Below are 13,348 nucleotides of genomic sequence, written 5' to 3'. Positions count from 1 at the left end.
TTACATAAGTGTCTGATCCAATGTCAACTAGTAGGTGTCTGATATAGAATCCAAATGCCGGGTTATCTAAATCTAGCCTGTCTCTATCCACTATGCCCTACATCCTACAAATCATGTGGAGTGAGGTCTATCCTCCCTGGAAGGTGACTTTATTAAGCCCAGAAACTTCCCTACCAGCTATATTTCCTTTTGTTTAGTTTAATTATTTTAATTAACAAGTATTTATTTTCTCTCCCTCCCAACTATAACTCCCCTGAGAGAACAAGAAAAAAAGATGAAACAAAATCTTTGTAACAAATATTGACAATCAAGCAAAAGAAATTCCCTTGGTAGCCATATCCAAAAATGTTGTTTTATTCCACATCTTACATCCATCTCTGTCAAGAGGTGGATAGCATGCTTAATTATCAGAACTCTGTAATCAAGACTGATCATTGCATTGATCAGAGTTTTTAACACTTTCAAAGTTGTCTTTATAACGCTATGCCTTAGCAGCAATGCAAGGCAGGAAAATCCTTCCTGGTACAAGAAACATCCCCCTATTTTACCCTTCCCAGAATAGGTTCCAGGAGATAATGAATCCACTACCTGAACTTGAAAAGAATCAGCTACTCAGCTCCACCCCCCTCACATGCATTCTACCTCCTTTTGGGTCTCAGGGCAGACTGTGTATGTGTAAAGTCACTCTCTACCCATGCAAAAGAAAGAGAACAATACTCTACATTTCAACATGGAAGAGACTTGAGTTTACAGATGGAAAGATCTTTTTAGAGACTTGAAATCTAAGAGCAGAAAATTTCCTTATCTTCAATAAGCTTGAGAATTCATTCCTCCCACCCCATCCCTAAACAAATGAGAAAGTTGTCAAGTCAAGGAGGGAGGCCAGCTGAACCCCTCTATAGTACTTTTATAAGTTTGAACCCATTCTCCCTAGGGACCGGTACATGCCATGAAAGAGTGTGCCTCAAGTTTGAGGAGATTTTCTTTTTTTGTAACAGACAAATGTCCTTGCTAGTTTTTCTTAGCAAATGTCCTTTTCTAAAAGCTAAAAGAGTTCTATTTGTTAATTGACATTGGGAAGCATACAAGATGTGGGCTTGTTATTAATGATAATATTAAAAACCCCAACCCATCATAGTTTCCCCTAGGACTTTTAGGGTAGCAGCAATTATTAACTTCATTGAGGACTCAATCTGTCAGTTCTGTGGGTAAGTAGTTCAAACAGGGATGGAACACTGTATTGAAGTTTAGCAAATTATTTCCTGAAAGAAGATTTTGATTAAGGTAAAGAGGAAGGAAAGAAAAAAAAGTGCATAGAAGGTACACTAGCAAGGGCACTAACAAGGAGGGAATGAGTGCAGAAAGGAGTGTGAGGGCTCCAACATTTTGCTTACTTCATAATTTTACTCAGGTCTGGCCCTGCCTTCTGTCAAACTCAATTTGATCTTGTCAGGCTAGAGAATCACTCTAATAAAAAGTTAATTAGTTCTATAAGAATGTTCTTCCTTGTGGGCAATTTTTAGTTCTAGGTCCCTGTGACACCCAGCACACTTATTTTTATAATATTCTTGTCTCTACAAAAATTCATTTTACATTAAACTTTTTGGGAATATGTTTTTTGGGATAAATTAGATCCATCTGTAAAGTATCTCATCCACTTATTAAAGCAGGAATCTTTTGCTTTTTTTTCTTAATGACTAGTCATACCACTAATGATATTTTTCTGATAAGTAAAACATTATAAAGGGAAGAAAAAATTTTGAAACTGAAAAATGCTAACTTATTTTAAAATATTTAGTAAGCATTGAGACTATCTCTAATTGTACCTATACTTTGAGAGAGTTACGAACTTATTGTCAAGAAAAGTTCCAGAGGAGTAGAGTTACCCCACTACGATTGTATTAGTTCTTATCTTGTTGTGCTTGTCCTTCGTTTTCGAAGAGGACTGTGGCATCAGGAAAATGATGACCTGACTTGAAGGTGACTTTGATTTCAGTGAGGAAGGGCTGTGCAAGGTCACCAGCCTCATTTTGTCCTCCAGAGTCATCTGGATCCAGTGACCAGATATCCATAAGGATGACTGGAGATGACCCAGGATGCAATACGAGACCCTGGCCCTTTTAGGCTAAGGCCTTTTCATGTACTCACTTCGAGTGAGGTAATGCCCATTCAGTGAATAGGCTTCTTTAAGAAGTGAATCAAGTGATGGCTCCTTTAATTAGAAAAAAAAGGGGGGAGGAGGAAGCATCAAGCAGGGAGGGGAAGACTCTCAGGGCTGCTGTTCCAAAGAGAAACAGTTAACACTGACATTCACTCTAAACCAGGAGGGTCCAAAGTACAGCCACTACATGCAGCTTGAGCTTAATTAGGTCCACTTAATTGGACCTATTGTGGTCCAATCTATGAGCTTCAGTTATTAACAGAAAATACATTAAAGGGGCAGCTAGGTGGCACAGTGAATAGAGCACCAGCCCTGGAGTTAGGAGGACCTAAGTTTAAATCTGTCCTCAGACACTTAACACTTACTAGCCTTGTGACCTTGGGCAAGTCACTTAACCCCAATTGACCTGCCCTCCCCCCTCCAAAAAAAAAAGCAAACAAAATAAAACAAAATATATTAGAACTGCCTCTCAATAGGCTTAAGGAATACACAGAGAATTCTTCAGATAGAATGAGAGCAGTGGCATTCTCAATCTTCAGCAAAATGAAGAAATGTAAATTGAATTATCAAAACTGTGCTTGCATTTCTTATGAAACAGGATTGTAGAAATTTTGCCAAGTTTTCTGTTTTCTTTTTTCTTTTCTCTTTTTTTTCAATTTCAAATGGAAGATTGGAAAATCTACTCAAAGCTCAAGGACTTTGTTAAAATTTGAAGTGTCATATCTGAAATGGGCTCTAAAATAATAAAACTGAATTCACATGTGATTTATGAAAAAAGAGGGGCAGCATGGCCTGGTGAATGGGGCACTGGACTTGGAACCAAAAAGTCTTGGGTTCAAAGCCCACAGCTAGCTGCATGACCCCTTTCAAGGCACTTAGCATCTCTGTGCCTCAGTTTCCTCATATCTAAAATGAAGTGTTCAAGTTCACCTTTAGATGACCTATAAAGTTCCTTTCAACTCAAAATCTAAGATTGTGTCATTCCTTTACATCTTATACTCATCTTCCCTACCTAGAACTCAGCCCAGGTACAGTATAGGCTTTACCATATTTCCTGTATGACAGAATATTTGCATTTTTGAGAACCTTAAAGAATATTGTGTATAATATAAACACTCCTCCTATACATATCCACTTGCCTATAATACCTTGTTTCATACTATCCAGACTGATTTCTAGGACTGTTACCTCCATTGTCTGTCTTTATGTCCCCCAGTTTCCTATTCCCAATCACATGTCTTCTACTCTTGATCCCTCCCATTTACCTTCTCCTCCAGTTACAAAAATCTACCCTCGATATTAAATCCTGCATTTCTGCTGATACCCACTTTCTTATCCACAAGATTGTGACTTCATCTCTAACAAGGCATGTAGGCAAAGCTTTAGTACTGGGTCAACCAAGTTAGATTATGGTACTGAAGAAGAGAGAGCTAATGTGGTTGCAAGGAAAATAACAAATGATGAAATATTCCATGTTAAAAAAGGGTAAAGGAAAATAGGCACACTAATATATTATTGGGAGTTAGGAGTTGGTCCAAACTTTATGTAAAATTATTTGGAATTTTGAGGGAAAAAGAGTGAACTAATCATTCTCTTTGATCCAGAGGTCTTGCTGAGAGTCAAGAGACCAAAGACAAAAATAAGTTCTGAGAAAATTTAGAAAAGAATCTGGCAAAAAATAGGTTTAGACAAACATCTCATGCAATATAGAATAACAGCCTTCAAATAGACAAGCAGCTTTCCAGAGGACTGCTGCTGTGAACAGCTTTCAATGTTCTGATTACATAATGTAGCGAACTCTATTTATTCAATAACAAATCAGAGCAAAACATTCACAGAAAATCAAGGTACTGCACTCACAATGTTACAACTTATCACAGAAAATCAAAATACAGTATTCACCATATCGCAACTCAACAACTTATCCCTAAAATGGCCACATAGTTTTCACCACAGTGGTCACACAGTTTTCAGAAAAGTATAATCGTTTAGTAACTCAATCATTCAATCATCCTTAATTCAATCAGTCTTAAGGAGGGGAACCTCCTTAATCCCTAACTCACTCATCCTTAAGGAGGCAAGATTCCTTAAGGAGAACAAAGTACAATAGTCAAAGGTCTCCATCCATGGGGTGCAATTAAGTTACAATATCACTCACTACTCAGTACTCTCTTAAGGGGTAGTGGAAAATACACAGGCCATCTACCCCTAGGTCACAAGTAAGTTACAATTTTATCAGTCACTACTCAGTGTCCACGGATAGGTTTTTCTTCTTGACTAGAGGCAAGTAGCTCCTATCTGAATCCACCAAACTGCCACCTGAGTTCAAAGGCAGACAGCTCCCAGCTCCTTGTCCAGCTCTACATGCAGTTCCCACTCCACATTGAAGCTCACTGTCCAGTCCATCTCAAATCCTTCACACTCTCTGTTCCTGGGAAGAGAAAACTTAACAGAACCACAGACAGACAAAGTACCAACACCACAGTCATGCTTCCTCTGGCAGCTCCAGCTGGCCCTCAGAAATCTTCAGCAGCTCCATTCTCAAAATCAAAATCACTTCCTCCTGCTCTCAAAATCAAAATCACTTTCTCCCATTCTCAAAATCAAAATCACTTTCTCCACAGAAGTTCCAGTCCAGCAGCAGCAGCCCAGCCTTCAGATGCTTGCTGAGAGAAATTCTCTCTCTCTCTATCAGCAGCTGCTCTGCCTTCAGATACTGGTCCCAAGAAGTTCTGAATGTCCAGCTTGTGCTCTTCCTTAACTATGGTATTAGCTTCTCCCTATTTAGCCCCTTCTTGTCACATCAGCAACGCAGGTTGCCTGTTCAGCCCCTTCATGTTACCTCAGCAACAGGAGTTCATACTTTCTGTTTCTTTAACAGCAGCTTAATTTGAAACTAGGTGCTAAGTACCTCTCAGCTTATCAATACAGAGGGATCTTCCAATTTCATTACTATTACAATATATGACTTAGATTTTTTAAAAGGTCATGTCATAAACAAATTAAAGAAGGAGGAAAGGAAATAGCTTTCATAGCTATGCTTAAGGGAAGAGTTCCAGACCAAACAAAAACCAGTGATAATTATTAAATAAAACGGACATTCCATCACATAAAATTGAAAAGGTGTTCCATAAGGAAATCAATACAGATAGTGCTAAAAACCAAATAGTTAATTTGTATAAAGCTTTATAGTAAATTTCTTTGACAAACATCTGATATCTAAAATATTTAGGAAGCTGATATGAATATATAAGAACTATTCTATAATAAATAAAGTGTTTATGGATCTGAAAAGCAGTTTTCAAAAGAAGAAATGCACGTAATCAACAATGGTTAGCATATTCTGGGCTATGATGACTTCATATTGAAGATCTATGTTGGAAGTCAGCCAGAGGAAAAGACAACCCTTTATGGATAATTACTAAATGTAGTACCAGACACAAGTTCTCAGCTCTTGAACTTGGAGAAGGATTTTCAGAGAAAGAGAATGAGCTTGCCATTAGGTCAGTAAGCAGTAGTCAGGAACCAGTTTGAAAATCATTTATTAAGCCTCTATTCTGGCACAAGCACCATGCTAAGCAAGACATGAACACAAAAAAGTAGTCTCTGCCCTCAAGGAGATTAGTTCTAGTGAAGGGAAAGTAAAATGGCCAATGTGGTTGGACTTTGAATAAGCTTGGGTAAGTAATATGGAATTTCAGAACAGAATTTTGAAATATTTTCTTTGGATTATTTTAACATGTGGTTGTTCTTTGAATATTACTATTTTTTGTTTCTCTTCTTCCGGATTGTCCCTCACCTCCATGTATTTGCATTCCCATTCAGTTATACTCTCTTTTGTTTCTTTAGTGAGACTTGCCATCTTGGATTCAAGTTTTTTTCTATTCTGTCAATTATTTCTGCTGTACATGCTATCTATTCTGCTTTTGCAATTCTTATTTCACTTTTAAACCATTCAGGACTATTCTGCTTGGTTCCATATCCTCTTGAGAATCTATGAAGTCCTCTGTCTCATCAAATGTTAATTAATTTTATTTTGTTTTTCTTGCAATACATATTAATAGATACCTGAACTCTTTTAGTTAGATGAGTATACATTTTCCCTTATGCTATTATATCTCCCCTGTTGGTTTATCTGCTTAGGCTTAAGGTCTTTATTTGAGTTTTCTTCCTCCTGAGAGGTTTGATTGCTTCATTTTTTTTCTTAATTCTTTTATTGCTCACTTTCTGACTCTCTTCACTTCGATAGTAATTTCCCTGGATGCTGGATCTCAAAGCATCTCAGCCTCCTTCCAATTGGGTAATTCACAGTTCACCAAGACTATGGGTCTCTGCCCCAAATGATTTCTGGGGGGACATCATTAGCTCCAGTTGGATGCTGGGCCCTTTCCTTCAGGCTTAATGGAGTAACACACAACCGTACATACACAAATGTCATTAACCAAGCTCTGTTGTGGCATAAATCAATTATTTGGATCTCTATGGCACTAGGGGAGGAAGAGGGAGTTGGAATGTAGGTTGATTTCTGGTGCAAGCCTCTGGAGAGGCACATGCAGCCCTGCTTCTGGGGTAGATGTCAGGTCCTAAATGAGCACATTAAGGTTAGGGATTCTTCTTTGTCCTTATTTCATCAGTATTTTACCTTGTTTGGGTTCTTGGTGTCCTAGATGGCTGAGATAACTGAAATTGCTTTATCTCTTGTGCATAATTCCTCTTTTGGAGAGGTTTTCAAGCTCTTGAGGATTGGAGAAAATCTCTAGTCCACCATTTTGTGGTTACATGTTAAGGAAGTTTCTATAGGTACTTTCTAATGTCAATCAACAACCATGTATTAAGTGCCAACTATGTGCTAAGCACTGTGTAAGAAACTGAGGATACAAAGACAAAAGCAAAACTATCCCTGCCTTCAAGGAGTTTACATTCTGAGGCAACAAAAATGTACACATGCATATAAATATTTATATATACATATATATGTGTGTGTGATATATGTATGCATGTATTCATGCATATACATATTTATATATGCATAGGTGGATACACACACACACACCAGACCTGTAATTTCATGAGTATATGGAACTCCAACCAAAAAAATATATAAAATAAATATAAAGTAAGAGGCAGGGGCAATCTCAGATAAAGGTCTCAAGAATGTTAGGAGATAGCTGAATTTTGAAGGATACCGAGAATTCAAAAAATGGAGATCACAAGAGAATGCATTCCATGCATTATAATAATAGCTGGCATTTATATAACACTATAATGTTTATAAAGTACTGTATATATGTTATCTAATTTGATCCTCACCCCAACCTCAAGAAGCAGGTGCTATTATTATCCCCATTTTATAGATAAGAAAACTGAGACTGGGAGAGGTTAAATGACTTCTCCAGGGTAACAAAACCAAGTCAGCATCTGAAGCAGAATTTGATTCCAGGTTCTACTGACTCCAAACCCAGTACTCTTAAACATTGTGCCACCTTAAAGTTAGTAAAATGGTCATTTCAAACACATAAAGATAAGGGACAGAATGTCATATAGGACCAACCTTTTGGTTGGTCTGTAGTCTTCTGGCCTCTTGACCTGTATAAACTTGAAAAGCACAGTTCCTTTAGGGCTAGGGGATTGTTGTTGATTGAATCACTGAGACAATTTAGTGTCATCCATCTCTCTCCTCTCTACCTCCAAAACATGCTGCATTGGAAATCTAAAATGCTTGTCACCTGGACTTTGTGAGGACATCTCAAAAGAAGTATTGAGGCCTTTTCCTAAATTATGTCAGTAAGTCTTTCACTATCTGATTTCAAATCACCCCCCTCCTCAGTGTGGAACTATAACCATCTGATGCATCCAGGTCACTTTGAAAATGTTCAAACTTACTGGAGAGGACTGGGCTTCCCAGAACAGGTTGATGGAAGGAGTCGGGTCATCAGGAATTCCTGCCAAAGAGTAGAAAGTTTCAGATATTGCAGCAGAACTATAGCCAGGATTAAAAAGCCTTGGGAAAGAAGATGTTTCTGTCTTTATACCTGATGAATGGGGGAGAATATTCTTGATAATCTTTCATTGTTCTGAGGATTGCTATCCCAGTGCAGCCTAATTTAATCAGATCTTTGAATGTCTAGGAGTCCCTCTAGAGTGCCCATCACAGTTATTAAAGAAAAAGGATAATGATTAGAGATGAAACCCTCAAGAAGATATCCCAATTATCATGGGATGGTTTTACCATTGTATTACAAGCACCCCATTTTTAAGAAAAATGTATCGTTGCCTCAAGTGAAAAAAAAAGTGTGCTGTCTTTTAAGATGTCCTATCTGAAGTCAGTTTCTCTGAGCAGGTGACCACATTGAAATGGACCGGTAGGTGCACTCAGAAGTATAGAGTCTATATAGTTGTTTTTCCTTCAGAATTGGACCAACATTTCTGGATCACACTCCACATTCACACTATTCATTTGGGATGGTAGGGTACAAGGCATAGGAGTTATTTCCTAAGACTAAAGAACATTGTGGATGACATATTAAAGAAAGAAATTTGCAAAAGAATCATCACACTCAAAGAAAAAATTAAGAAAGCTATTCCAGAGAGCAAGAAGATGTGATTGTGGAAATCACCATCCTCAAACAATTGTGAAGCCTCATTTAACTAGATGTGGTAAAGTTCTCAGGGTGCATTTGCACAATCACTTCCATGAAGTCAACAAGCATTTATTGAGCTTCTATTAAGAGAAAGGCAATTTCCTGGGCATTAGGGTTACATGGGGAAAATAAAGCAAACTCCTGTCCTTACTGTCACTGAGTTTATAATCTAATAAACTAAAAGTTTATTCTCTTCAAGGGTAGAGAAAAGACTGTACTGATGGAGCATAAATAGAATGTCAGGAAATCGATAAAGACTTAAACCAAACTCTCTATGCATTTAAACAATGTGATAAGTGCTAAAGATAAAAAGACAAAAACATTGTCCTCACCCTCAAGGAGCTCAGATTCTAATGGGAAAGACAACATGCAAACAACCAGGTGCATGTGAAATATATACAATGAAACTGAAGGTAATCAAAGAAGAAAAAGTGCTTAGGGGTGGACAGAACCTGGAATGACTCCTTGCAAAAGTTGGGATTTGAGCTAACAAAGGAAGCCAGGAGGTAGAGGTGAGGGGAGCATTCCATGCGTGGAAGTCGAGTCAGTGAAATGGGACCAGAGTGAAAAAGTGGAGGGTTGTGTGTTAGGAGCAGCAAAAAAACCAATGTTGCTGGGTCATGTGTACCAAAGTTAGATGGAATAACACTAGAGATTATACAAAATAAGCATGTCACCAGTGGGCAGCTTTCAAGCCTATGTGCCTAGGATCTGAACCACACTGCTGTTGCTATTGGCTTCTGAACTTCTTCCTTTTTTGGTACCTCACCTGTGACCTCCCCTACCTGGAAAAGGAAACTCTGACTTAACACTGGGCCCTGTGCAAGTCCCCTTCTCAATCCACCCTGAATCTCCGACCCAGGATTGGGTAGTGGGTGACAAAGCTTCCAGTTGGCACCTTGTCCCCATCTCATCATTCTGGTGTGGGTCTGGTGGTGTCCAAATATAGATCTGGGATGTCCTTTTGCACTGATGCATAGCCTTTCTCTGTGTGCCATGTGATCCTGCCACAACTCTGTCCCCAGTGTCCAAATATCTGTCTGTCTCTCTTACAGACCTGGGCTACACAAAGGATTAACTGTGACTTGTTTTTATTATTATTTCTCCAACAGAATTTCATCTGGTACATTTTAGATGAGAGTTGAGGATAGTATCTCAGCTTGTTGCTTCCTTGTGGTCTGCCATATTGGCTACCTCAATAAAGTTTAAAGAGCTAACAATTTCCTTATTTCCAAAAAGTCCTGGAATTTGAAGTGTCAAGAAGGATGCTTTAGGGCAGGGGGATTCTTCCTGGTATCTGCCCAGTGCTGTCTATTGTAAGGCTTCTTGTTTCTTTTCTAACTACCTGGCTCACAAGGCTGTAGAAGAGGAATCGGTACATACTTTGTTCTCTGCCACCATAACTCAACAACCTTTCCTTGAAGTTCATGACACCAGTTCTATCACCTTCTGCTGATCCTTTGCATTATCATCTACAATCTCCTGGGTATTCTCCCTCTTTTCTCCCTTTGGAAATTGGTTTAGATTTCCTCTTCTCCTCTTTGCCTACCATCATTCCTAGATACTTCAACAGCCACATTGCTGACCCTTCTAACACTCTTCTCACAATCCCTTGAATTTCTCAACTTCTAAGATAAAGACCTTCATTCTATTTCTTCCATCTACCAAGCTGAGTATAATCTACACTTCATCATTCAAAACTACCGTGCTTCCAAATTATTGAATTCTTACATTCCTTTCTCTGAACATAATCACCTCTTCTTCCACTTCCCTCAGTCCATCAACTTTTTTTCTGACCTCATTTTCCTCCATGGTCACTATAACAACAAGTACCAACTTGCCGCAAGTACCAACATCTGGATGGTGCTTTCTCCCTTCTGTGGTCCTTCACTTGAGGGTGGGGAGAGGGAAGGGAGTCTCCATGTCTCTGATAGGTCAGTCCCACCAGAAACCTAGAGCCGAGAGGATAAGGAGCTAAGGGTGTCCAGTGGTAACATTCTGCTCTTCCAGACCAGATGCAGCCTTATGTAGAGGGACAGCATAATTCCTGGGAAACCTAGGGATGAGCTATGGTTAAAGCTGCTGTCAGTCAGGTCCCTTTCTTCCCACCTCAGGAAGATTATACATCAGAACACTCATAGAACCCAGGAAAGGTACCAAAGGAGAGAGGAAGTGAAGCTATTTGGCAGTCCCAAGAGGACCCATGTACAAGGAAAAGGTCTCCCAGATCACCATCCTTCCTCCTACATGCCATTGGTAAAATCAATATCTACTAAGGTCCCTAACACATAGGACAGTCTAGTCTTTCCCTTAAAGACAATAAAACTATCTTCAAGACATTTCGGTCCAGAGGACTAAAGTTCAAATTGTGGGTACATCTTCCTAGTTGTGTAAGTTCAAAAACCCAGCACACGAGGAGCTGGGGTTCAGGAGGCCTGACCAGTGACTGACCAGGTACACTTCAGTGTCAAATGTGGAGGCAGGAACTCTTCAACCACCTGAACCAATACTATTTCCCTGCTGAGTATTCTTCACTTAATTATGGAGTCAGGATCCAAGAATATATCCATTTGGCACAATCTAATAAGAGACAGGACAGTACAGAAAAAAAGACCACTGAATTTGGAGTCAAAGTACTTGATTTTGAATGTTGATATTGTCTCTTACTGCTTGTGTGACCTTGGGAAAATTCTTTAACCTTTCTGGGCTTGAATTTCTTCATTTGGAAAATGAGAGAATTGAACTACATAACCTCTCGGGACCCTTCTAACTTCAAAAAAATATGATCCCAAAATAAAATTTAATAAAGATAAATGTAAAGTCTTACTCTTAGGTTAAAAAATCATCTTTACAAATATAAGACATAGACAGGGAATGGCTAAACCCTAGTTAATCTAAAAATGATTTGGAGGTTTCAGTGTACTTCAAGCTCATAAGAGTCAAAAGTGTGATACAGAAACCAGAGGTTGATTTTAGGTTGAAATAGGAGAGGCTTAGTGTCCAGGACAAGAGAAGTAATAGCAGTGCTATGAAATCTTTCCTGGCTGGCCCTGGATGGAGGACTAAGGTCACTTCTTGGCTCCACATTTTAGAAAGGACATTGATAAGCCTAGGAGCATTGAGATGAGAGTAATCAGGACAATGATTTATGGCCTTGATAACAAGCCATATACATTGCTTTTGTCTGTGTGTGTGTGTGTTTTAGCAAAAAAATTCTATTTATCCAAATCAGTGGGGCAGCTAAGTGATGAAGTAGACAGAGGGCTAGACCTGGAATCAGGAAAACTCATCTTTCTGTGTTCAAACCTGGCCTCAGACACTTGCTAGCTATGAGGCCCTTGGCAAGTTACTTCACCCTTTTTGCCTCAGTTTCCTCATCTGTAAAATGAGTGGGAGAAGGAAATGGTGAACCACTTCAGGGTCTTTGCCAAGAAAATACCAAATGGATTATGGAGAGTCAGAAACGCATGAAAAACAACTGAACAGTAACAAACAAGTCATTAACAAAGCAGGAAATTGAGAAAGTATAGGTAGGAAAATATATACCAGATGATACATAGAGTAAATGAAGTCTCCTGTTAAGGAGAAAATTCACCTCCACCAAGAAAGTCTCAGTTCTCACTAAGTCAAAATCTCCCAAAGTCTCTAGTGTAATAAGCTGGGAATAAAGATGTGATTGAAGTGCCAGATCCTCTACATGTTGGATTCTTCCCAGAGTCTTTCTCTCCCTTCAGAGACTTGAAGAGAGTTTGGAGCCATTTTTCTTCCCTGTCAAACCAAGAAGCCAGAACAGGATCTCTTTTCTCTCCAGCTCTCACCAGCTCCTCCCTTAAGCAGGCAAGGAGCACAGAGTAATCAATCTCCACTAATGAGGAGAGTCATATGCAAATAGTCCAAGGGTTATACTTGGATAAGAATAGTCATCACTGAAGACTTCTTTTAAATGCACTGAAAAGAATAGACAGGGAAACTTTTGAAAGTTACAAAAGTTATAAACTTCAAAAGAAAAGCATAATAAAGATGTGTGAGCTCGTGTATAACCCTCTACTTCTATTCTATGTATATGGAAAAGTTCATTTATTGGGAATCTCTGGACATCATCTGAGACTCCAAATAAATCTAGGAGAATCCATAAGACTTGAGACATTTGGCAGTGATGGAGGAATGTGCCAGAATAAGCTCATTTTATCTCTAAAATCCCTTCCTATCCTGATATTCCATTAACTGGTGACTGTATTGGGATTCAAGAAAGATAAACAAACAAAAAAATTGATTTCCTTGCGACAAAGAAATAGATCAGTTGAAAATATTTGTTCACATTCTTAATATAGGCTAGAACAATGTGTAAAGGATTTAATAGCATGGAGAACTATGTGCTAGAATACCTGCTTTGCTTATTTATAGCAAAATTAGACATTAAAACAATTTACCTCTTTAATAGGCTTGACACATATAACAAAGGATCCTAACCTGTAGGATTGCAAAGGCTTGCCTTCAAACTATTTTGTATCATGAACCCCTTTGGCTGTCTGGTCTGTTCCAAATA

This window comes from Petaurus breviceps, unplaced genomic scaffold (genome assembly GCF_028583685.1).
Source record: "Petaurus breviceps papuanus isolate PSGF00001 unplaced genomic scaffold, PetGlider_PUasm1.0 229, whole genome shotgun sequence".
Classification (NCBI taxonomy): domain Eukaryota; kingdom Metazoa; phylum Chordata; class Mammalia; order Diprotodontia; family Petauridae; genus Petaurus; species Petaurus breviceps.
Note: the sequence above shows the minus strand (reverse complement) of the source record.